Source organism: Gopherus evgoodei, chromosome 3, assembly GCF_007399415.2.
Source record: "Gopherus evgoodei ecotype Sinaloan lineage chromosome 3, rGopEvg1_v1.p, whole genome shotgun sequence".
Taxonomy (NCBI): Eukaryota; Metazoa; Chordata; order Testudines; family Testudinidae; genus Gopherus; species Gopherus evgoodei.
In genome coordinates this window covers 219,380,437-219,407,874 of record NC_044324.1, presented here as the reverse complement: position 1 = coordinate 219,407,874, position 27,438 = coordinate 219,380,437, and the positions used below count along the sequence as shown (strand labels likewise).

At 41.1% G+C, this 27,438-nt stretch overlaps 1 protein-coding gene and 1 long non-coding RNA gene across 3 annotated transcripts in view; both read left to right on the top strand.

Annotated features, from left to right (window-relative positions):
* Positions 1-27,438, top strand: part of RALGAPA2 (Ral GTPase activating protein catalytic alpha subunit 2) — a 317,151-nt gene that overhangs the window by 249,445 nt on the left and 40,268 nt on the right. The gene's annotated exons all lie outside the window — the stretch shown is intronic.
* Positions 5,457-26,214, top strand: LOC115649285. Its single transcript, XR_003999793.1, has 3 exons — positions 5,457-5,472; positions 15,695-15,697; positions 26,137-26,214. It is a non-coding gene; the product is annotated as an uncharacterized LOC115649285 (long non-coding RNA).

Sequence of the window (27,438 nt, the reverse complement as noted above, 5' to 3'; positions counted from 1 at the left end):
CAGCATTTCCACCTTATTTAAAAAAAACAACCCTACAGTAGTGTTAATTATGAAATTCCAAAAGTCACACTCAAAGTATTCATAATTCTTGATGCAGATTGGAGAGATTTGACTTGTATAATGACTACTTGATTAATTACAGTTTGTGTAAGATGGGGCTATAAATAAAATTCTCACATGAATTTTATTACTGTTTTTGATGTCTAAAGGTTTTAGAATTCTTAAAATCTTTCTGATCTCTTTTCTTGTGTATGTCAGTGTCACCGTGCCTCAGTGGTTCACAGGTGAAAATACCAGATTCCGGACAAAATTCTGAGAAATGTGGCAGACTCAACCCAAACTGGTGGTTATTCTACCATTAGATATGCCAAGCCAATAACAAAAGTAAACGTCTGTCTCACCACTTTGGATATCAAGAAGTCAAAAAGGCAGTCTCCTTAGGCATTCCAGTCCTTATTTCAACACCCAGACACTAGACTTTATGATGAGCAGTTATTGAAAACCAATTTAATCAAACAAAGAGTTTTTCTGAGCTCAAGAGATCAGCCACATAGCCAGGTCAGTGTATAACTCAGATTTTACCCAATAATCACGCTGCTGCCAATCCTTTAGTAACTATAATCTAAAGGTTTATTTGTGAGAAAGAAGAAGAGAGTTAAAATGGTTAATAAATTATATACATACAATCATTGCAAAGTTCTTATATCAAGTTTGTAGCAGTGATGGAATGAACTACTGGCTCATAAAGTCTCTGGTAACTTCCAAAAGACTGGAAGGTCCTCAGTTCTGTGTGCTCCTTTTAGTTGTAAATCCCCAGTCCAGAGAATCGGAGCAGGAAAGAGGCAACATGGAGATGTTTCAAGGGTCTTTTATACCCTCTGCCAGGTGGTTGAGATTTTACTGTCCCAAACACAGCTCACAGCCCCTGTCTGGAAAGTTACTGGCACAAGATGGAGTCCAGAGTCACATGAGCATATCACATGTCCTTTCATGGCTTGCTGATTCACGGTGGCAGCCACTGGCCATTTCTGTGATAAGGCATCCACGGGTAGACTTGCTGGGCAGAAAGAGTTTCTTCTCAGGCCCATTGTGAGAGTTAAGTGTCTTTAATAGGCCATCAATACCTACCTATCTGGCATCAATGTACATTTTAGCTAGTGCGTGTTATCCCAGGAACAAACACATTTGGGATACAGCTATATAGCCAATATTGATAACTTCAGATACAGTGATGATACATGGATTTAAACAGGATAATTTTATTTAGCAAATCATAACTTTTTCCATTGACACCTTACATAATATGTTTTGTATAAGATTTGTTGCAATTGTCTAACAGTAGAAATATTAATGATATACATGGTCATATTTCAGTCACACAGCATCACAGCTGGTGAGAAGGATATATGAATAATTACAGTCAAAAATATTTCAGTATGTGTGTCTTTAGTGTTTTCTGAAAGGAAGGCAATGGAAGTCAAGATATGGCAGATAAACCCATATCTTTTCCCCTTTGTTTTTTCATCTGCCTAGTTATTTAAAATGTAAACTCCAGGGTAGGGGTTGTCTTTTTACTCTGTATTTGTGTTTAAACCCAACACAATGAGATTCCAATCCTGATTGAGGCTTTGGGGTGCTACTTTAATATAGATAATGATAATGCTTTTACTTCTTTGCCTTTTCTCTTTCTTTGTCCTCTCTCATTCTCAGGTGCACAGGGCATCTCTCAGTTTCCACCATTTATTTTGGTCTTTTGCTGGTTTGTTCAGGCTTTTTAGTGTCGTGTTGATGGATTGGCTTCTTTTTCTGTTGTTCTGTGTAAAGTTTCTCTAGGTTTTCTTCTTTTTCTCTTTCCACGTGCTGTCCATATTATCACTCACCATGGAAGTTGTTTTGCTGGCATCCTTAAATTGTGTCCCAAATAAGTTCATTGACATGTTATCATGATAGGCAAACAAATCTAAAGCATCAAATTAAAAATTCTGATGTTGCAAAAAACTCTTTCCAATAGACTCTGAAGATCTTCCATGGGCATTTATTTTGGAATGAGTTGATCTTCTCCAATCTCTATTATAGTTTGCATAACTCTGCTCCATAAAGGAGAACGGACATGATGCCAGTGTTAAAATTCCTATTTTGAATGCCTGTTATGCCACTTTCCCAAATCTTCTCAAGTTTATGTAAGTTGTTTGCAGCTTTTGATATTTGTTGCTTGCCATATAGTATAGTGACACCATCATTGCACAACTCACTCCATGGATAGGTAAAATGAGATACTACTTCTAGTGTTTCTTTGTCCTTTCTAATGGTTACCTTTAGGACATAAACTGTATGGCGATCTATCTTCCCCTTGTGGATGAACAAACCAACTTATTTTTTCTGTATGTGCCAGAAGCTGGGAGTTTTCTTCCTTTTAGCCATGTGTTGAACTAGGCAAGACAACGTCATCAGCAAAAACAAGGTTATCCAATTGGGCTTTATAATTTGTCCATAAAATTACCCAATTGTCTCCTGCAATTACTTTCCTCAGGACATAGTCAATGACCAATGTAAACAGTGGGGATGTAATACACCCTTGTCTTACTCCAGTTATAATTGCACACCATTAGCCGACGCTATCACCATCTCTGACTGCACGTTTGGCATTATCATATAAATGATTTTAGTTATTTTTACTGGTATTCCACAGTTTGCAATAATTTTCATAGATTCCAAGGCCAGAAAGAACCATTGTGATCATCTAATCTGATTTCCGGTATAGCAAGCTATAGAGCGTCTTCAAAATAATTCCTAGAGCAGATCTTTTAGAAAAGCATCCAGTATTGATTTAAAAATTGTCAGTGTTGGAGAATTCACCATGACCCTTGGTGAATTGTTCCAGTGGTTAATTATTCTCACCAGGGGTGGCTCTATGTTTTTTGCTGCCCCAAGCACGGCAGACAGGCTGCTTGCAGGCAGTTTGCCGGTGCCGCACCATCAGCGTACTCACTGCCGAATTGCCACCAAAGCCGCGGGACCGGTGGACCTCCCACAGGTGTGCCGCCGAAAGCCGCCTGCCTGGTGCCCTCACAGTGATTGGCAGGCTGCCCCAGCCATGCGCTTGCTGTGCTGGTGCCTGGAGCGACCCCTGATTCTCACCATTAAAATTTTATGCCATATTTCTAGTCTGAATGTGTCTAGCTTCAAGTTCCAGCAGTTGGATCATGGTATACCTTTCTCTGCTAGACTGAAGAGCCTACTATTAAATATTTGTTTCCCCATTTGTACACTGTAATCAAATCTCCCCTTAACAATCTCTTTAAGTTAAATATATTAAGCTCTATGACTCTCTACTATAAGGCAGGTTTTCTAATCCTTTAATCATTCTTGTGACTCTTCTCTGATCCCTCTCTAATTTATCAACATCCTTCTGAAAATGTCTCCAGAAGTGGACAACAGTCTTCCAGCAGCAGTCACACCAGTGCCAAATATAGAGGTGAAATAACCTCTCTACTCTTGCTCAATATTCCACTGTTTATATGTCCAAGGATAGCATTAGCTCTTTTGGCCACAGTGTTGTACTGGAAGCTCCTGTTCAGCTGATTATCCACCACAACCCTCAAATCTTTTTCATAGCACTACTTCCTGGGATAGAGTCCTCCATCCTGTAAGTATGGCCTATATTCTTTGTTCCTAGATATATACATTTACATTTAGCCATATTAAAATGCATGTTGTTTACTAGCATCCAGTTTTCTACATGATCCAGGTCACTCTCAATTAGTGATCTGTTCTCATTGTTTACCACTCCCCCAATCTTTGTGTCATCTGCAAACTTTATGATCTGGTTGATTTTAAATTTTCTTCCATGTCATTGATAAAAATGTTAAATACCGTAGGGCCAAGAATGATCTCTGCAAGACCCCACTGGAAACATACCCACTCAGTGACTATTCCCCATTTGCAATTACATTTTGAGATCTATCAGCTAGCCAGTTTTTCATCAGTTTAATGTGTGCCATGTTAATCTTCTGTCATTCTAGTTTTTTAATCAAAATGTCAAGTAGTACCAACTAAAACACCTTACAGTCGGCCGAACCTGCTGATGCGGTAGATAAACAAACCAGCCCCGCCTGCCAGGGGCTTTCCCTGAACAAGCAGCAGCCCTAGTTTGAGAACCACTGAACTATCTGATTCTTTGTAGTACCATCTGGGAGTTCCATGTCACTTTATAGATTTCTTTATGAGGAACTATTGTTCCATCTATTGCTCACACTGCAATTTTCTTCTAATCCGTCACCATTTTGGTTCATGTCCAAATTCCTTCTGCACTTGCCCATGATTTTATCCAACCCATCATAGTTTCTTCCAACTTTTGCCTTAAAATCACTCAGTCTCTATAATATCATATTTTATATCTTTGTGCATATGTTTTAACCAATAGTCCAATAACTTTAAGAGTACCTGATTTGTTAGGCGTGGATGAGTAGTTTCTCATTTGTTTTAATCCAGGTAAACTGTTGTTTCTTACCAATAGAGAAAGGAATGACAGGATTTCAGAATTACAGCCTGTTGAATTTGGGCTCAAAAATAACTCTACAGTCAGATATAGCCTTTATCATTTCTGTAATTATCAAGACAAGATTTCTAACCACTGACATTCTTGTAATAACTCCTGCATTCAGAAAGACTTCATATAATCAAATTGATATGTCAAATCCATATATCAAATTGCTGTTACTGGTGGTTTCAGAGCAAAAGGGACTAGTAGAGAAAGGTCATGCTTTCCTGGTGCCCTACTTTGGGTCTGTGATCTGTAGGTAATTTGTTTATACTGAGGTAGTGTGGCTGTAGCATTGTGTTATTTTATTTACCTTACTTTGACACTTTTTCAAAAATCCAAGTATATATTTAGGACAAAATCCCACTGAACCCTGTCAAATTACTTTTCGGCATCCAAAGTTAGGACGGCTGACTGGGTTCAGGTATGTCTTTTTTTCCCTAGGTCAGGGAGATTAGAATGCATTTTTGTGTCAGGTGTGCAGCACTACTAACTGTGGTATATAACCTATCATTTAAATCAGTTTCTGTACTATATGACTGGAGGATCACTAATGTGATGCCAATTTTTTAAAAAGGCTCCAGAGGCAGTCCCAGCAGTTACAGGACAGTAATCCTAATTTGAGTACCCAGTTGAAATTGGTTGAAACTATAGCAAAGAACAGAATTATCCGACACACAGATGAGCGCAAGTTGTTGGGGAAGAGTCAACATGGCTTTTGTAGAGGGAAATCATGCCTCACCAATCCACTAGAGTTCTTTGATGGGTCAATAAGCATGAGGACAAGGATGACCCAGTGGATATAGTGTACTTAGATTTTCAGGAAGGTCCCTCACCAAAGGCTCTTAAGCAAAGTAAGCAGTCATGGGATAATAGGGAAGGTCCTCTCATTGATCAGTAACTGGTTAAAATGGGTAGGCAACCTATGGCACGTGTGCTGAAGGTGGCACATGAGCTGATTTTCAGTGGCACTCACACTGCCCAGGTCCTGGCCAATGGTCTGGGGGGGCTCTGCATTTTAATTTAAATGAAGCTTCTTAAACATTTAAAAAACCTTATTTACTTTACATACAACAATAGCTTAGTTATATATTATAGATATATAGAAAGAGACCTTGTAAAAACATTAAAATGTATTACCAGCACATGAAACCTTAAATTAGAGTGAATAAATGAAGACTCAGCACAGCACTTCTGAAAAGTTGCCGACCCCTCGGTTAAAAGATAGGAGACAAAGGGTAGGAATAAATAGTCAGTTTTCAGAATGGAGAGAGCTAAATAGTGGTATCCCCCTGGGGTATATACCAGGACCTGTTCTGTTTAACATATTCATAATGGTCTGGGGAAGGGGGCAAACAGTGAGGTGGAATTGCTCAAGATAGTTAACTCCAAACCAGATTACACAAAGTTATAAAGGAATCTCTCAAAACTGGGTGACAGGGCAACAAAATGGCAGATGAAATTCAATGTTGATAAATGCAAAGTGATGCACATTGGAAAACATAATCCCAACTATACATATAAAATGATGGGGTCTAAATTAGCTGTTACCACTCAAGAAAGAGATCTTGGACTCATTGTATATAGTTCTCTGAAAACATCCACTCAGTGTTCAGAAGCAGCCAAAAAAAAGCTAACAATGTTAGAAACCATTAGGAAAGGGATTAATAAGAAGACAGAAAATATCATAATGCCTCTATATAAATGCCTGGTATGCCCACATCTTGAATACTACATGCAGATCTGCTTTTCCCATCTCAAAAATGATATATTAGAATTGGAAAAGGTACAGAGGAGGGCAACAAAAATAATTAGGGGTATAGAACAGCTTCCGTGTGAGGCAATATTAATAAGATTTAGACTTTTTGGCTTGGAAAAGAGATGACTAAGAGGGAATATGATAGTGTCTATCAAATCTTGCATGGTGTAGAGAAAATGAATAAGGAAATGTTATTCACTCCTTCACATAATACAAGAACTAAGGATTTATAACTTGTGGCCAAGGGATGTTGTGAAGGCCAAAACTATAACAAGGTTCAAAAAACAACTAGATAAGTTCATAGAGGGTAGGTCCCTCAATGGCTATTAGCCAGGATGGTCAGGAATGCAGCCACATGGTAAGTGTCCTTAGCCTCTGTTTGCCAGGCGCTCAGAGTGAACGATGGGATGGATCACTCGATGACTGCCTGTTCTGTTCATTCTCTCTGAAGCACTTGGCATTGGCCACTGTTGGAAGGATACTGGGCTAGATAGTCCATTGTTCTGACCCAGTATGGCCATTTTTATGTTAATAGGGATTGGACTGCATCCAGGATAAGGGCAGAATCTTGATTTCTTGGTGTAGAGATTGGGTCAAAACCTTGATGCTTATGATTCCTTTCAGGAGTGAAGCACAGGGGCATGTCTTTAAAATTTTCAGAGGCTGTGTGAGAATTGTTTAGAGATAGCACCTATTATCTGCCTTTTATTCCATCATGAGTCTCCTTCCAGCACCATAACTGCCCCAATTCTGACTGACTCAAGGCTCTTTCCAAGGTATTAGTATTCCCCCAGCAGTATCAGTCGTCTTTCCCGTGAGGCTTCCTGGCCCCCCATCTCCCTCCTAGGTTATAATTATAGGAATGCATTTTTGTTTAAATGGAAGTACACATAAATAGATTCCCTACTTCCCTCATCCCTGCTCTCTTAAGGCATGTCAGCCCAATGCGCACAGGGCTTAACATAGTGAAAAGAGGAAGGTTTGAGTGGAAGCCGCTGATAAAATGTTGGCAGCACTTCACTGTAGCAGCTAGAGCATCCTTATGGGAGAATGGGAGGAGAAATGTTGAAGAATCTGTCACCCTTCACCCCCAAGCTATTCTTGCCTTTCCTCTCAAAATATACAGTTCTGACTCCATCTGTCAGAATATTTGCAGCCAGGGGTTGATCTGCGTCCATGACCCTTAATGAAAAACAGTTTGTAATAGTTCTGGGACTCAGAAAGTACTCTACACTATTGCAGCAATGTGGATCTATGAAGGCAATATAGTTAAGAGTATTCTAGTTACTGATAAATAATCTTCCTTTAACTGTTCCTGCTCAAAATAAATAAATAGAATGGAACATGAGGTTTTACTCATCAAGGCAAAACAGGAGTTAATTGAAGTTAAGTATTGTACAGTAAGAAATAATCATTCGATCTTGGGTAGATAAACAAATCAACTGCACATCCCAGATGTAATAAATACTTTTGTCTTACAGTCATGTCATTTTATTTTCTGAAAGTATCTGCTCTCCAGATCTTGTTGAAAAAGAGTTCTCCAGGTCCAAGGATTTAGCTCTTTAAAATGTATTTTCTCAGAATTGTTATGAAGAATGATTAATGCAAAATTAGAAGACCAAAAGAGCTAAGCCAATTAGGCATACAAAGCCATGACTTGGGAGAGAGAAATTAAAAATTTATTTTTAACATTGTTTCTTTAAAACTCTGAGTCTGAGCCCAATTTGGTTGTTACCCAGGTGAAAGTTCAGTTGATATCTATGAAACTTCATACTGTTATATTAAGAATAGTTGGTTTAATGGAGTAAAAAGATATACTTTAATACTTCGGGTGATGGTTAACCTCTAATCATGATTTAACAGATTTTTAAACCATTGTCAGTTGATCAAAAGTTGTTTTAAAAAAAAAAGTCTGTTTGTTTTTTTTACTTCAAGGTTATAATATCTATTTTAAAGCTTTTCTTATATTACATGTAATCATTATTTGGTTTTTTAATGAACCAACCGAAAATTGTATATTACTCTATCACTAGTTAAATATTATTGTCCAATGATAAAGATTTTTTTAAGTTCAAAGGATGCACTAGCATATGTTTTTTGTTTTCTTCTTTTTTACTTTTGGTGAAGATGTCTTTGTACCAAGCATTCACATTTGTATGAAAAATGGACTTCAGTTCAATCCATGCATAGATTGTCAGAAAGATTAAAGAGTGCTTCATGCAATTTTTTTCTTTACAGAAAGGGCCTTTTGATGTGCTAATGTTCACTTTCTCTGTATTTATTCAGAAGTGCTGGTTATTGTTTTGAGCTGTAGAAGAGTATCTGCTTCAAATAGGCACATTCTGATACCTTTGTAGTCAAACCTTGTCCAAGATAGGGTAATAGAAAATAAACGATAACGTTAATGGCATTATACATTGGCACCAGATAGTAGTCTGCCCCAGAAGATAAATGCCATGGCATTTATTGAAAATAAATGTTGAAGAAAAACTGAAACGTTTATTTTCAAAGAATCTGATCATGGTCTAGTAACTACATGTAGTTCCATCAGTATTACTGCTATTACACCAAATAATGTAATTCATTTTTAAAATACAAAGAGTGCTAGATGATATAGTAGGAGATTACACGAGCCTTTTACAGCAACTCTTGAGAACTGGTTTGTAATCTATTTGAAAAGTTAATTAGAAAGTGAAATTAATTGGGCAACCTCATTTTAGACCCTGGTGGATATTTTCCACAAAACGGACACAGTTTTGCAGTTTCTGCACAGGAGCAACCCAGGACTTGAATAGCAGGGGATTGATGCCTGTCAGAAGTAAAACTGGGAAATCTGCACAGGCACCTATTACCCCTCAACACCCATCCTGCTTTTGCTCACTTGCTGTCTGGTCTCCTTAGTTGTGTCTGCTCTCCATTAATGTTCATTTAGCAGCAGTAGTAGCATATCGTACTCATATTAATGGCAAATCTCTTTTTTAGCATATGTTGGTTAAGAACTTTTTGAAAGGACTATTGAACCTGTGTCCCCTAGGGCAGGACCTGTCCCTCCATGGAATCTGAATTTACTTTTGACTCAGTTTGTGTCTCAACCATTTGAACTTTTAGTGAGTTGCTCTTTGTTCCATTTATCTGTGCAGATGGCTTTTATAATGGGAATTACTTATGCAAGAAGAATTTGTGAACTACGTGCATTGGTGGAGGACACCTTTTATAATACTTTTTATAAGGACAAGGTGGTTATTGGACCACACCCTAAATTTCTTCCTAAAGTTGTTTCATGTAATTGAAACCATCAATTTACTGATGTTCTTTCCAAAGCCTCATTCATCTAAAGGGAAGGTCTGGTTATGTTCCTTGCGTGTCAAGAGAGTACTACCATATTAAGTACTCCTGTTCTTTTTAAAGAGTTCTAAGTCTTCTTCCAAGTTATTTGTTTCATATGCTAGTGACTGCAGAGGGAAAACCATTTCCTCTCAGTCCCTGTTTAGACAGTGCATTGAAGAGTGTTATAGAGGAGCTTCTCTTCCTAGTCGTAGTCCGTTTACAGCTCATTCTATTAGGGTAGTAGTTACATCTAAAGTTTTTAATAAACACTTTCCCCTGATTGAAATATGCAAAGCCACTATGGAGAACTCTGTTCACACTTTCCTGAAGCATTATGCATTGGATATGGCATCTAAGTTGGATACCCAATTGAGTAGAACGGTACTCCAGACTTTGTTTAATTAGAACTCCATCCAATTTACGTGACTGCTTGCCAAGCTTTCCCAAGAGGGGAATATACAGAGGACACTTGAAAAAGACATAAAGTTTACTTACTTGTAACCAGAGTATTTTATATCCAAACTCCACTTTGTATGCAGTGTAGTTGTAGCTGTATCAGTCCCAGGCGATTAGAAAGACAAGGTTGGTGAGGATTACTGAATTCTATTGGTGAGAGAGACAAGCTTTCGTGCCACACACAGTTATTCAAATTCTCTCTCACTAACGGAAGTTGGTCCAGTAAAAGATATTACCTCACCCACCTTGTCTCCCCAGACTCCACTTTGTTTATTATGCCTCAACATGCCTTCAAATGTGTATACAGAAACACATTACCATCACCCTTATCTTTAACAACTCCACTGGTTTTCCATCATCTTCTCTATCCATTACAAAATCACTCTTGAAGACCCTTCATGGCCACCCACTTCAAGTTATTTCTGTAATCTAATCTCTACCTATATACACTGATATATTCTTCACTGCCATCCCTGGCCTCTTCTCAGCTCTGTAGTCCCCATTCTTGGCTGTCAGAAGTCACATCATCTATCTGGAAAAGCCTGCAGTCTTCATGTGTCTTAGCCTCACAACACTTTTATAGATGTAGCTCAAAACTGATGTGTTCTCTGCTCTGTTCAGTTACCTGTCAACCAGTTCTGCACACCAGGACTATTACCAGCCTTTTACATCCATCCCTGCACATCTGTGTCTCGTGTCGCCACCCATTCTTCCACTTTCTTACTGTGACCATTACTTTGCTTTAGTACTGAGAAAGTTCTTCGTGTGAACAGTATGTTCTAAAACTGTGGTGAATCATTCACTCTACTTCATGCTCCACGATTCAATGCATGATTGTAAGACCCGACAGCAAACCTGTGCCTCTTTCTTACTACTCCCCTTAGAACTAAACAAAATCCTTCCTTTCAAAAACTTTTAAATGTTATTGCTTTGAAAAAAAAATCATGAAATAGGAACAAAGCTTAGGAGAAATCAACAAAAGTGGGCAAACTTTCACGTATAACTTTGCTACAAAGGAGTTGCTAACACTTTCAGTTTTTCATCATTACCATACTTCCCAAGTGAAAACCAGAGGTTTCACCAAGGTGCACTAATATTTTAATTTATTCCTTTGGGGAAACTGAAAAACATCAATACATGTGCTTTGGGTGGAGATGGGTAGTGAGAGGGAAGTTGCTCTACCTATGGACAGGTCACTTCAAGAAAAATTGCTATTTCAAATTTTGACCTAATCATTTGTCTTTGGGGACTGAATCATCATGAAACTGGTAGGAACCATTACAATACTTTGCAAACTGAACACAGTGGAAACTTACTGCTGTACTTATACCACTGCATGTTTGCAAAGTATATTTTAATTTAATGGATTTTAAGCAACATTGTTCAGTGATCAACAAAAGACGCTGTGTTATATGAATGAAGGATTTCCATTTGGTGCTTGTTAACCCTCCAATGACTAGTTAATGTAATTGAAGTGCAGCCACCTGGTAGGGAGATTTTGCTGTCAACTGCCAAGGAAGGCGAAGTATTGAGAGTACCAGGTGTTCTGCTCTGTCTGTCTGATTGTTACAATGGAATAAACAGCATGATTCCACAGTATGGCTGGGAGGCTAGAATCTGAAGATTGTTGCCAACTATCTTTTTAGTTTTTGACTCTTGACTATGCAAGTGTTCCTGAAGAGCTCAGGTAGAGCTAATGCTGAATCTGTTTGCTGAAATTAGAGTCTTCTGCACCAAATAAAAGGAAACAACTCTGGAATATCTGCTTTGATATTAGTCAAAGCTGAGGCTTTCCAGGGGATGCAACGTGGAAAGCTGAAAACTGTGTTTCTGAAGGTTATATGTATGTTGCAGAGAGCTCTGTTTCTTCTTTGAGTGCTTGCTCATATCCATTCCAGTAGGCGTGCGCGCGCTGTGTGCACGTTCATCGGAGACTTTTACCCTAGCAACACTTGGTGGGCCTACAGGGCGCCCCCTGGAGTGGCGCCGGCGCCGCCATGGCGTCGGTTTTATGCCCCTGCCGGCCCGCCGCTCCTCAGTTCCTTCTTACCGCCTGTCGGTCATTGGAACTGTGGAGCGCAGCTTGCTGTTCTCCACCTCCCTAGCGATTCACTCATCTTTTTCTTATATTGTATATAGTTCGATTACTTGTAGTTAGTTAGTGTTAGTTAGTAGTTAAGTTAGTGTATTGTAGATAGTTCGACGGGATTGGGGGTTAGCCCCTTCCCCAACCCCGGTATAGGGATCACCATGAGGCGCATATCGTGGTTGCAAGCATCCGGTCTACCACCCGAGCTGCAATATACTATACAGGACCTACCATTTGATGGTCAGAGCCTGTTTTCCCAAAAGACGGATCCTCGCCTCCAAAGTTTAAAGGACAACCGCGTGATCATGTGGTCGCTAGGCATGCATACGCCGCAGACCCAGAGGCGACCCTTCCGCCCACAACCTCAGGGCCCCTATCCCCCGCCTCGGCCAAGACAGGACTTCTCCAGAAGGAGAGGCCGTAACTCCCGCAGACTCCAGTCTGGCCCGCAAGGGGGCAATAACTCCGACCCCACCAAACCACCGGCGGGACTGAAACCAAACTTTTGAGGGTGCGCTCGGGAGCACTGTGCCAATTACCTCCCAGGATCCTTTTCAGTTCGCCAACCGCCTTGCCACATTCTTCCCTGCATGGTCCCAAATAACATCAGACCGCTGGGTTCTCAGCACGGTGGAGTGTGGCTACCATCTTCAGTTTATTTCGTCCCCTGCTTCCCACTCTCCCTCCCCGTCCCTCTTCAGGGACCCCTCTCACAAGCAATTCCTCCTGCAGGAAGTTTCGAGGCTCCTTGCATTGGGAGCTATAGAGCAGGTTCCAGAGGACCTAAGGGGAAGAGGGTTCTATTCCAGATACTTCCTAATTCCCAAGGCGAAAGGCGGCCTCCGGCCCATCCTGGACCTGCGAGCTCTGAACAAGTTCATCATGAAGTTCAAGTTCCGCATGGTATCCCTGGGAAACATTATACCCTCCCTGGATCCCGGAGATTGGTACGCTGCTCTCGACATGAGGGACGCATATTTTCATATTGCGATTTACCCCCCACACAGAAGGTTCCTTCGCTTCATGATAAGCCGTCATCACTACCAATTTACGGTCCTTCCCTTTGGCCTCTCCTCGGCCCTTCGAGTATTCACAAAGTGTATGGCAGTAGTCGCTGCCTACCTCCGTCGCCGTCGAGTTCACGTTTTCCCATATCTCGACGACTGGCTTATTCGAGGGACTTCCGAGGCTCAGGTTACCGCACACATAAATGTAATCAAGGACCTATTCTCCCATCTAGGTCTGATCCTCAACCTAGACAAATCCATTCTGCTTCCTATGCAGAGAATAGAATTCATCGGGGCCATGCTGGACTCGAATCTTGCAACGGCCAGTCTACCTCCACAGAGGTTCCAGGCTATAGTCTCTCTCATCCAGAGGCTACAAGCCTTCCCAACAACCTCTGTCCGTACCACCCTCACCCTAATCGGCCACATGGCTGCCTGCACTTTCGTGACAAAGCACGCAAGGCTACGCATGCGCCCTCTCCAGACTTGCCTTGCCTCAGTTTATTGTCCGCGCAGAGATGCCCTGGACATGATAGTCACAATCCCAACAAAAACCCTGGACTCCCTCAACTGGTGGCGGACACCCTCCCTGGTGTGTGCCGGTCACCAGTTCCACCCACCACAGCCTTCGGTGTCGCTAATGACGGACGCGTCATCCCTGGGCTGGGGTGCACACTTGGGGCACCTTCACACCCAGGGCCTTTGGTCCTTGCCAGAGCTGACTCTGCATATCAATGTTCACGAGCTGAGAGCGGTCCGCTTGGTGTGCCAGGCCTTCCAACACCATCTACAGGGCCGTTGTGTGGCAATTTTCACGGACAACACAACGGCCATGTATTACATAAACAAGGGGGCACACGGTCTTTCCCCCTTTGCCAAGAGGCAATGCGACTGTGGGACTTCTGTATCGCCCAATCGATAGACCTCGTAGCCTCCTTCCTTCCGGGAGTCCAGAACTCTCTCGCAGATTGCCTGAGCAGATGCTTCCTGTCCCACGAATGGTCCATCCGTCCAGACATCCTTCTTTCTGTATTCCGGAAGTGGGGCTTTCCCCAAATAGACCTATTTGCCTCCAGGGAGAACAGGAAATGCCAGGTGTTCTGCTCCCTTCAGGGCCGGATTCTCTCTCGGACGCGTTCCTGATCCCCTGGAAGGGACATCTGCTCTATGCCTTTCCACCCTTTCCCCTAGTCCACAGAGTCCTGCTCAAGCTCCGCAGGGACAGGGCCAGACTGATACTGATCGCCCCGGCATGGCCGAGGCAACACTGGTATCCCATGCTACTCGACCTATCCCTAACGACTCCGATACCACTGCCACTCTGCCCGGATCTTATAACGCAGGACTTTGGCAGGCTTCACCATCCAGACCTGCAGTCCCTGCACCTGACAGCGTGGCTACTGTCTGGTTGAACCAATCCAAGCTCCGCTGCTCTGCCCAGGTTCAACAGGTCCTTTTGGGAAGCAGAAAACCCTCCACAAGGACGACATACCTCGCCAAGTGGAAGTAGTTTTCTCTTTGGTGTACACAACGTTCCCTAGTTCCAGAGGCTGTTTCGATCCCGATTATCCTGGACTGCTTGTGGTACCTCAAAGAACAAGGTTTGGCACTCTTCAATAAGGGTGCATTTAGCTGCCATCTCCACCTTCCATCAAAGGGAGTCGAACAGTTCCACCTTCTCTCACCCAATGGTTTTGAGATTCCTTAAGGGCTTGGTGCGCCTCTACCCACCGGTTAAGCCTCCTTCCCCTACTTGGGATCTCAGCCTTGTTCTGACTCGGCTCACAGCCCCTCCCTTTGAGCCCTTAGCCACTTGCTCGTTGCTGTACCTGTCCTGGAAGACGGCCTTCCTGGTAGCTATCACATCGGCCAGGCGGGTTTCAGAGCTCCGTGCTTTAATGGCAGACCCTCCATATACGATCTTCCACAAAGATAAGGTGCGGCTACGCCTGCACCCAACTTTTCTCCCCAAGGTGGTCTCTGCCTTCCACATTAATCAGGATATCTTTCTACCGGTCTTCTTCCCGAAGCCGCACGCATCGCGCAGGGACCAACAGCTTCACACCCGGGATGTCCGCCGAGCCCTCGCCTTTTACATCCAGCGGACAAAACCCTTCAGACGCTCGCCCCAATTATTTATAGCGGTGGCGGAGCGTATGAAAGGTATGCCTATATCTTCTCAGAGGCTCTCATCATGGGTAACGTCCTGTATCCGGACGTGCTACGACTTGGCCCACGTCCTGATTGGCCGTCTTACCGCCCACTCTACTCAGGCTCAAGCCTCGTCGACCGCCTTCCTCGCGCACATTCCCATCCAGGAGATATGCCGCGCAGCTACCTGGTCATCAGTGCATACGTTCACTTCTCACTATGCGTTCGTTGCGCAATCAAGAGACGATGCCGCCTTTGGCCTCGGCGATCTTACACTCCAACGTCTCACTCCGACCCCACCACCTAGGTAAGGCTTGGGAATCACCTACTGGAATGGATATGAGCAATCACTCGAAGAAGAAAAGACGGTTACTCACCTTTGTAACTGTTGTTCTTCGAGATGTGTTGCTCATATCCATTCCACACCCGCCCTCCTTCCCCACTGTCAGAGTAGCCGGCAAGAAGGAAGTGAGGAGCGGCGGGCCGGCAGGGGCATATAACCGACGCCATGGCGGCACCACTCCAGGGGGCGCCCTGCCGGCCCACCAAGTGTTGCTAGGGTAAAAGTCTCCGACGAACGTGCACGCGGCGCGCGCACACCTACTGGAATGGATATGAGCAACACATCTCGAAGAACAACAGTTACAAAGGTGAGTAACCATCTTGTCTTTGTTCAAGAGGCTAGCCAGCGTGATATATGGCTGGAAATTGAAGCTAGACAAATTCAGACAGGAAAGAAGGTGCAGATTTTTAAGTGAAGGTAATTAACCATTTAGCAAGGATTATGGAGGATTCTCCATCAGTGGGCATTTTAGCACCACAGCAGCAAAATACATTTAGTATCCAGCACCACTGGCCATGTTGTACTTAGTGATAAGCCCCCAGTTACATATCTCTGTTTTGCAATTAAGTTATCAACTGTAATAGACATAAAATGTTGGTGTTTAGTATTTTTCTCAAAATAATTAAAAGCTCTGTAATAAATTACCTAGGAGTGGGGATTATTCTGTATAGTTATATTTTGTTCTGATTACAACTGCCTGAGCATCGTTTTCTGTTATCAAACTGGCAGTTATGGTATATTAATCTTCAATGGGGAAAAATGTACAGATTTTGAAATACACTTGAAAAAGCCATCCCTGCAAAGAGTTGTATTGTTAAATAGACCTTGGCAGGGAACAAATTTTGTCAGGTTACAAATTTTGGTCCAAATTTCCAAATGTGGATTTCTTTTGTGTGTGTCGAAACCCCTTTATCTGTGCTTTTAGAGTATTTACAGGTATGCAGATGGGTGATAGAACTGGCACGTACAAATCACATGGGTAGGTGTGTTAGTGCTCAAAAGTCTATCCAGATGTTGTGAAAGCCACTTTGAGGCCCTTTAGAAATAAGGCTTCATACACTTTTAGAAACTCATTTCCTTATATTGATTTCTGATAAAACCTCAGATTATTAAGACTGAAGGAAATGTTATGTACTTCTCACTATTAAACTGTTTATTTTTTGCTATTCTCTTATCTTGAACAGAAATGTTAAATGCATGCAAATATTTCTGTAAATTTTAGGCTTTTTTAAAACTGACTTTTACAAAACATACATTCTCAGTCAAATTAAATCCTCTTCTTTAGGCCTACTCAAATGTTATTCAGATGTAAATAGGTGTTAATTGTGAATAACTAAAAGCTCCATTATAGAACATCAGAAATCAAATAGGATTTTGTTCAAATGATACAGTGAGCATTGCAGTCTCAATTACATTAGATTAGTCCATTTGTTACTTCATAGCTACCTTGTAATATTTCTTACTCCTCAGTATATTAAGGACCAGATTCTCTGGTCTAGGTAAGGAGTGCTTGGTGCCATCCTAGGGAGGAGGGTTCGGAGGTGGCTTTTAGCCTTCAGCCTACTTCCTCCCAGAGCCTGGGGAAAAGATGGATTTTTGAACCAATTTGAAATGACAGTTTTTGTTTCAAATCAATTTTTAAGCAAAACATTTTAGTCAAAACTAAATTAAAATTGTTACTTCAACTAGACATTGGGGCGTACAATGACATTTCGCTTATTTTTTCAATGAAAAGCCAAAACAAAATGAGTGCATGCAATTTTTCCCAGGCACACTCTCTACACTGTTTGTCAGAGGAGTAACATAAGATCTAGAAATACTCTGAAAATTTTCGAGTGGCCAGCTATACCAGCTGTAGGACTCCTTTGTGCCCATGGAATGGCACAGAGCTGCCCTAATCAAGGGAAGAATTGGGGCATAAATATGGGTAGAACCAAATCTTTTGTCATCTTGTCTGCTGTATATATTTCAATAGGCTGGGTACAAAATGCATTATTTAAGACAGGTTCTCAAACTGGGGGTCGGGACCCCTCGAGGTTGCAAGGTTATTACATCGGGGCTGTCAACCCACACCCCAACCCCACTTTGCTTCCAGCATTCATAATGGTGTTAAATATATAAAAAAGTGGGGTCGCACTCAGAGGCTTGCTATGTGAAAGGGGTCACAGGTAAAAAAATTTGAGAGCCACTGATTTAAGACCCTACTGCATTCTAAAATGGCGTATCTTATTTAACTGTGAAGACAAATGCACCATGATACCAATAATATACCTGAGATACATCAATGATATCATCCTCTAGATAAGTGATCTAAAATCCCTCATAAACTTTCACCACAACTTCAGCAATCACCACCCATCCACTAAACTCTCTCTAGAACACTCCCATGCTAGCATCAACTTCCTGGATACAATGATCATCTTCAACAATTGAACCTACAGACTCTATATACCAGAATCCCACCAATCACTACACTTATCTTTACAGATCCAGTTACCACCCCAAACACACCAAGAAATCTGTTATCTGCAGCCAGGCACTCAGATACCACAGAATATGCTTTGAGGAGAAAGTTCAGGATATACACCATAAACATACTGAAAACCGACTTCACTAAACAAGGATGCTCCAGTAGATTGTAGATTGTAAATTGCATCATGGATTGGACCATCCAAATATCCTGAGAGAACCTGCTTCAAAACAGAAATAAAACCCCATCTGACTGTGCATCTCAAGGTGTCGCCTACCACCCCACACTGGAACCCATACAAGGTATCATCAAACAGTTTCAACCCATACTCAACGGGGACCACATCCTGAAAGAAATGTTTCCTGAGCTCCCTCTTCTGCCCTTCAGACAACCTTCCAACCTGCTCATCACCAGAAGCAAGCTCCCCCCAAACCAGGTCCCACCAACTCAAAGCAGTCCCTGAGATAGAAACCCTCTAGACATATCCCCACTTTTACAATAATCAACACCCTCCCCCACAATACCTTTCAAGATCAATGGATCCTACGTGTGCCTATCACAACACGTGGTGTACCTCATCCAATGCACTAAATGCTCCAGTAACAACCAGTAAATCACTACACTCTCAAATGAACTCACGCAGAAAAATAAGAGATTAAAAACACTATATCACCTGTGGGTGAACACTTTTTTTCACAAAGTGATCGCTCTGTATCTGACTTCTGAGTCCCCATTCTCAAAGAAAACCTGCCACAACACTTTCAAAAAATGAACTGGGGAGTGTAAATTTATAACTTTGCTAGATACTAAAAATCATGGCCTGAACAGAGACACTGGATTTATGATTTATTACAACAATCTATAACCCGCTTACTCCTCCCACCCAGCTTCTCCCCTCCCTCCATTCCACCCTACGAATGAAGAGGTGTTAATGGGCCATGTCCCTTGCATGGGCCCTTGAAATATCTGTTAACTACTTATGCTAAACAATCTGTTTCACTTTGTATCTAGCTGTGACACTGAGTACATTTCCCAGACCTGAAGAGTGCTGTGTACACTTGAAAGCTTGTCTCTTTCACCAGCAGAAGTTGGTTCAATAAAATATATTACCTCATCCACCTGGTCTAGGTCGAACAGTTTGTCAGATATGGTCATTTTTCCTCCATCATTAGATGTCTTCAAGGAAAGGTTAGATAGTTTATGGGGAAAGGTGTAGGTTATTTTCTGTTTAAAGAAAAGGTTTTGGACTAAATTATTCAAGAAATAATTTAAATTGCATCATTATGATTTTTAGCAGATTATAAAACTATTTATACGGTTTTGTAATCTATTATGCTATCTTCCTTTCTGAGAAAACCGCAGGGAGCTGTCTTCAGCACCCAGCAGGGAAAAAAAACCCTGTCATCTACAGTTGTCTTATTACTATGGACAAGTTTTGTTTGTACAAGTTTATAGATTAAGGAATCTACTGTGCTTTAAAAATGTAAAGTAGCATGTGAGTGATAAGTATTATGTTCTTAGATAGATCTATATATCAAAATAGACAGGAGTCTTTTTTTCATTAGTTACAGATATAGGTAGACTTTTTATTTTGCTGCTGAATTGTTCCAAACATATCTAGTGTAGCAAAATCACATCCTTAGTTTTCTGTGTACCAAAGTCACCATAATTCTAAAATATACATGGAAAAATATTTTTGATAGTTTTTATGTTTGATTTCCTTGAATTTGGATATAGTGTTCAGACAATAAAAGATTTAAAATTAATCTTTACTTGAAAATATTCAATTATTCTATCATAATTACTTGAAAATTACATTCATAATTGCAAAGACAGTCTTTGGAAAGTTATGGCATACTATGGAGTGCCGGCCAAAGAAAATTAGAATAATCAAGGATCTGTATGATAATGCTGAATATGTAGTCAGTCAGAGACAATATCAGCCAAAGGTTTGTAGTGACTACTGGAGTAAGATAAGGGTGTATTATGTCCCCACTATTGTTTGCGACTATGTCATGAGGAAAGTAACTGCCGAAGGCAGCAGAGGATTGTATGGACAAAAGATGAAGCAAACTTGGATTACCTCATTTTTGCTAATGACATTGTCCTGCTTAGTTCAGTATATTGCTTAATGGAAGAAAAGACACAGCTTTTGGCACAGATAGCAAAACAAGTTGTTTTGTTCATCAACATGGAGAAGATAAACTATATGGCTATCGATGTCCCAAGTGTAACCATTAGAAAGGACAAAGAAACACTAGAAAAAGAAAGTCATTTTACCTACCTGGATAAAAAGATGTGCAATGATGGGGACACCATGCTAGATGCTAATTAACAAATTTTGAAAGCAGCAGACAACTTTCATAAACTTGAAAAGATTTGGAAAAGTAACAAGATTGGCGCTAACACAAAAATATGAATTTTCAATACCAGCATAATGACTGTCCTCCTTTATGGAGTAGAGTCATGAAAACCTACAACAGAAATAGATAAGATCAACTCATTCCAAAGTAAATGTCAATGGAACATCTTCAGAGTCCATTGGAAAGAGTTTCTTGCAGCATCAGAAATTCTAAGTGGAGTAAAACAATCTAAAACATCAAATATGGTAAGAAGACAATGATGGACATATTTAGGACACACTTTAAGGATGCCGCCAACACGACTTCTGTCACAAATGATAATATGGACAGCCCATGGAAAGAGAAAAAGTGAGCCTTTAGAGAAACTATGCAAAATAGAGTAAACCAAAGCCAGGAACATGACTCGGAAACCTAAACAGACCAACACAAGACCAAAATAAATGGAGGAAACTGGTGGGTAATGAAGATGCAGGAAGATAAAGAAAAAATGAAAGAATTACTTAAACAAACAGTATTCCAGTTAGTTTGTGGGTGCAGTTCTCCAGGCATTGGTTTTAAACTATGAAGCTATATTGTTTAGGTCCTGTTTATCTTAGCTGTACCTTTTTCTCTCTCTCTCTCTCTCTCTCTCTTATTTGTTCCATCCCCAAAGTTAAAGACAGCTGTGATCATTGCCAGCTGCACGATTTGTATGACTGCAGGCAAGCCCTCTACTCTGGAACTCATTTGCATGTTGATTTGATAGACCTTCAGGGTATGCTGCAAGGCCTGGTCATGGGCTGAGGGGCAGAGTGGGAATTTCTGTTGCTGTAGAGTTTGAGTTCTCTAACTGACATTGTGTTGATTTTAAGTGTTTATGTATTTAATTTAAGTAATATATCTATGCTTGGAAAATGTAATAGGCACATTTATAAATTAAATAATAAATTTATAGAACATATATATGGATGCATGTCCAGATGTGAAAACATTTATTTACATCTATAAAGACCTGTATAAGCCTCCATCTTATGGTCTGGGGCCCCAATACTGCTCATCCCTCTGCTATGAGGATAATATAATACATCCTAACCTTTGCAGCTCTGAGTCTATAACTTCCACAAAAGCCTTGGGAAAAGATGGATATTGGCAGTATGCCATGAAGTTTAAGAAATTTGGGTTTTGGCAGACCAAGTGAGGGAGCAAGTTCTAAAGTCTCACAGACAGTGTCGTGTTAGCAGCTCCTTCGGGTTTATAGCAAGGGAGCTCCAGTTGAGATGCCTCCACTGATCTGAATTGTCACAATATGTCCCAGAGAGGAAGATGATCTCCCCAGTGACCATGTCACAAACCAGTTTGTAGGTTAACATCATCAGTTCAAACTCCACCTGGAAACATTTTGGAATCCAGTGCAGATCCTTGTGTAATGTGTTCCGAATATGTAATTCTGTTTAATCATTGGACTGCTACATTCTCTACCAGCTTTATTGTCTGAGTGGCCTGAAGATGTAGGCCCATGTATAGCACATCACAGCAATGTAATTAGGAGGTAACTAAGGCATAGAGCATTGAGGCACAGACCACATCAAAGAGAAGAGATCATGTTCTTCTTCCATGGGCACATGAAACAAGTGATCTTGGTCACTGACCCTATATGGACTTCCGAAAGCTTCCCTGGAACAAATGCACAAAAGTTTGGCGTTCTTGTTAGAAGCACTGCTGCACTTTTTCAATCAGGAGGATCGAATGTAAATTCCACCACCTCTTTTGAGTGCCTGTCATGACCAAGCCATATTATCAATCTTGTCTAGGTGAAGTTGCATCCACGTTGCAAAGCCATGTGTTAAACTGCATGTATCATTCATCTTTGGCTTACTCACCTGTATGGTGCCCTCTGATCCATCTTCATAAGGACTACTACTAATGTTCCAACCAGCACTTTGAACACCCGTCAGTGATGATAACAATAATAATAAACTACTAGAAAAATGTTTTCAACTTCTGCTGTATTAGTAGAATTGTCCTCTTCCTCAGATACTCTTGCTTTTGGATTCCTGGTAAATAAGGGAACCTGGTTTTGCAGAGGGACAGAGATGAAAATCTTACCCGTTACATTTGTAAAACTCATCAAAACAGCTCTGAAATAGATTTTTCTCTAAAATACACATTACATGCTAGTGTGGTATGGTACAAATGCTTTATTTTGAAGGAGAAGATGTTCTTGTGGTTAAGGAACTGAATTGTAACTCAGGATTTCAATATCTGTCTTTTCCCCAAACATCCCCAGTTCTCTCGGATAATAATGGGGGATAATACTCCTTCCTTTCTCCCATACTTTGTTTTGTCTATTTAGATTGTCCCTGTCCAGAACATCTTCGTCTCTGACTATATGTTCTTAAATTGCCTATCATAATGGAGACCCTTTCTCAGCTGAAACCTCTGACATTGCTGTAATTCAACAATTAATACCACTTATTTGGGATGACCTACATAACACTCAAGTGGCTTCACCATTCATCAGTAAGGTTAAGATTTTGTCATGGGGATTTTTATTAAAATTCACAGGTAGGACACAAGCAATAAACCATAAATTGTGGATTCTGGACCCCAGTGGTGCGGGGCTGAAACCAACGCCCTACATGGGGCGAGGGAGGGCAGGCCAACTGCCAGGGCCGAAGCTGAAGTCATGAGGGTCTGTTAAAGTCACGGAATCATTGACTTAGTCATATCCTTTCTCATAAGTAATGCAGCCAGGACTTCAATTCTCGTATATTATTTCCTGAAGCCATCCGCACACCCCATTCAGAGCTCTGGGCTTCAGCTGCAGTGAGATGGTCTCACGGCTTAAGCCCCATGTTGGGGGTGTCTGTGATTGAGCACCTTTTGCCCCCGCGGGGTGGTAGATGCCGTGAGGCTTGGTGCCAAGGGTTTGAAAATATTTACTGGAGCTCCTCTCTGGACAACTTCAGCTGAATTTAAGCCCTGAATGCAGCTATCCCAGATTCACGCAGACAACATCTTTATGAATAAATAAATGCTTCATGTATTTTGCATTGTGAGAGTGTATGGATTAGGCTTTGAGTTTAGTTGAACATGCAGCCCCGAAATACTGTACAAATTGATGAGTTAAGAATTTCCTTTCAATCTGACAACCAGGATGCAACTTGCACGTGCTGAGAAATCAAGCATACTAAGCAGAGGGCTGGCACAGTATGTGTATGCTCAGCGTGAGTGCTCTTTCTTGACGGTTACACTCTTTTACAACTGAAAAGAAATATTTTCACTTTTAAAATTTACATCTGGTGGTTGAATGGTCTCTTAGGTGGTACAGCTGTTTAATTAGTGTCTAATCACTTTCTCTCTATTGGCGGAAAAAATGAAAGGCAATGAAAATATTCATGTCACCTAATGTGAATTTACAGTGTTTCTTCCGTTAACTTTTTAAAGGTTCTTAGCTTGCTTTCTTGTCTAAACTAAGGCCCCAGTCCTGCAAATGCTTAAGCATGCAAATATACCCATGTCAAGTAATTACATATACAGGAACGACATAGGTTCAAAATGTCACATCTTATGTCCATTTGAATTATTACATTAGCAATAGTGCAGATGTTCATTTGATGTAAGGTTAGGACTTTTCAAAAGAGTGCTCAAGGTTAGCCCACCTCGTGCCCAGTTGAAGCCAATGGGCATTTTGTGATTGACTACAATGGGAGCTGAGCTGGGCAATGCTGAGCACTTTTGAAAAAACCCCTGTAGTTTTTACAAATAAATAAATGGCTTAGAATGTTGTTGTACCTAAGGAGGAAAAAATCTCATGCTTTGAAAAGAAATATCTCATCCTCCCTAACCATAAACATAAAGTAGCAGAGACAATTCTGACACAATGTTGGCTTTTTTATCAGCTCTTCAATAATGAGCTGTATGTAGTTTTTGACAGTAGCCCACCAAAGATGGCATGCCATTTCTATCAGAATGTCCTGGTTCAGGGAACTGGAAGGGATTAGTGAATGACAAATTAATAAATAAAAAGTAGGTTTCTGTTAACTTTGTGCCCTTCCTCAAAGTCCAAAAGTAACAGCTCATTAGTGGACTTGTTGAAATGGGTGTATTTCGCCAATGTTTTGAATGAGATTAACACATTAACAAAGCACTGGGGAAGCATTGCTTAGTAACATGTGACCTTTCCTCCAGTTATTTATCCCTCCATGATCACCTAGTTTGTGGAACAAGCTAGATAATTAGAGAACATGACCATCGGCAGCTGTACATACACTAGGACAGTCGCATTGTTATAATGATCTCTGTAGAAAAATGACACAGGGATTTGTCTTCTGTAATCATCAGGCTTCTTTCATCCTGGATCTTTGCAGTTAAATGAGTATTGCATAAAGCCTCTGCATGACAACAGGTCCCTTTCACACTTGCCTAAGAATCAACACCTGCTCTCTGCATTGGCAAAGGTCACAGGTGCCCAAGTCCTGCTTGTAATTAGGTTTCTCTGAATATACCTTCTCACTCCTAGGTTTTGTGCTCCCTTAAGTGAGACAGGCAGTTCACTTCAAGCTCTCAGCTTTTTGGTCCTTGAGGGCAGCGGTAGTATGTTGGTGCATGAGCTGCCATCACCCCTCTGCCCAACTAGTAATTCTTTGGATATAAGGGTCTTGAGCATTATAAACCTGACCTAACAACCTTACTGAACAAAAAACCCTCTAATGGAAGCAGCCAGCACAGGGTCTTTCAGATGCATTGGTGATAAATGATCTCTGGCCTAGTGGCAGTCCATAGACAATCTTCAATGAGTACAGGGCCTTCATTATGCCCCCTATTCAAATTGCAGTCACTACAGATATGTCCATCCTGGGATGAGGAGCCCTTGCATAGGAACTCGACACCCAAGCAGCTTGGCTTCTCCAGGAATAACTTCTGCACCATCAGTATTCTGGATATGAGTGGCCTTGATCTCCCTAAGGACCTTTAGGGTATGTCTGTACTGCATGTAAGAACCTGTGGCTGGCCTGTACCAGCTGACTCAGGCTAGCATGCCTCAGGCTGCAGGGCATGCCGTCCCTTAGTTGAGAAGCTTTTTCCCATGCAGAGACAGAACTTTGCTCCTCATTTGCAGTGCTCTGTGCTTTATTTTGAGATCAAATACATTTTAAAAACAAAATCTCCAACCTCCTTTTCATTCTGGTTATTCTATATTGAACTTGATTTGAAAGCTTTGTAATGATATAAGACCCTTCTCAGTTTTGATTCATGTATAATCTCTTTTTAAATGATTCAGTACAATTTGCATAGACATTTTATATGTAGAAAGGTAAGTTGTCCACTGTTTGCACTGATGTGAACAGTAGCAGAGAGCCCTAGTAGTGGATGGTGCCTGGGGCCAGATTGCAGCCATGCAAAGCAGCACCAACTTCTGTTTTGGGAGTTCAGCAGAGTTGAATCTTCTGGGGGTGCAATGGATTACGCTGGTGTAGGCAAGTGTATTTACACCTCCCTGAGCAAACTTTGCTGAATATGGTTCATTTATTATAGTGGCATGTGTCATTTCATCATACAGTATTGTAATAAACATTTTCTGTATGGTAACCAGAATTAGTACTATAGTTTCATTGTTTGTTTTTTTCCACTGTGTTCTCTCCCATTAAGGTTGGTAAGCCCCCTGGCGAGCTGGGCTGGTTTGCTTATCTGCCGTGTCTGCAGGTTCGGCCAGTTGCAGCTCCCACTCCAGGCCAATGGGGACTGCGGGAAGTGGTGGCCAGTAGATCCCTTGGCCCTTGCTGCTTCCCGCAGCCCCCATTGGCCAGGAGTGGCAAACCGTGGCCAGTGGGAGCTGCAATCGACCGAACCTACGGAAGTGGGCCTGTGTGCCAAAGATTGGCGATCCCTGTTTTAAATTGATAATTTATCCCTTACAAGTGGCTGTAATGAGATGTTTTTAGGATTTGAATAATTGGGAAATACTGGGCCATCCTCCTTCAAGATGCATGAGTGTCTTGATTGTTTGACACATCTGATTGTTTGTTCACAAGTTATTTATTTTGAATCCTTTATTTTCTGCACTGGAAAAGTCAAACTTTCTCAAACAAGTGATGAACATTTACTCAGGTTTTTTAAAGCAAACAGGACAACTCATTAAATTTTTAAGATTATTTATGTTGATAGATATCAAAATATAGTGAAGAAAATATGTCCGTTGGTGGAATGTAACAACAGTTTCTTATGCAGAACAGCAAGATTAGTTGTTTGAATTATTGTTCTCAAAGTAGGTATCAAGTATCTTATAACCATGTGAGGCTGAAATATGGAAAGTCCCCTAGGCATGAATGAATTGGTCTGGACTTCTGTATTTTATTTCTAGAGTTACTGGTCCTTTTTGCTGTTACTATGACAACTATCTGTCAGAATGAGAAATGATGGCTTTAGTCTCTCAACATCATATGACTAGACATAAAATATTAAACCAGAGGGTGTCCATGTTATAAAATACACCTGGGGTGAAATCCTGGCCCCATTTAAGTCAATGACAGAACTATTGATTTCAGTGGGGCCAGGATTTCACCCCAGGGTAGAAGAGCGCTTTTGAAAGTAGATATGCCTTAGCATTTGGTGTTCTGAGAAATTACCTGGTATTAAAGGCATGTATGGGACTGCTGTGCATGGTACATAGTTATTTCATTAGCTTAGTAGGAGCGTTTGTGATTTAAAAATGAATTACAAGTGAGAGGCATTGAACATCATGTAATTTGAGGATTCTGCTTTACACTCCATTATGGAACTCTTCTTTAGTTATCAGTGTAAATATATGGGTTTTATTTAGATTTATCACATTTAGAGGTAAAATAGTTTTTTGGGGGTCTACATAACAGAATTATAAAGGTACACAGAAGCCAGAAGGGGAAACCCAGGACAAAAATGCAGTCAGTCACTAAGGCACAGGAAACTGTGGCG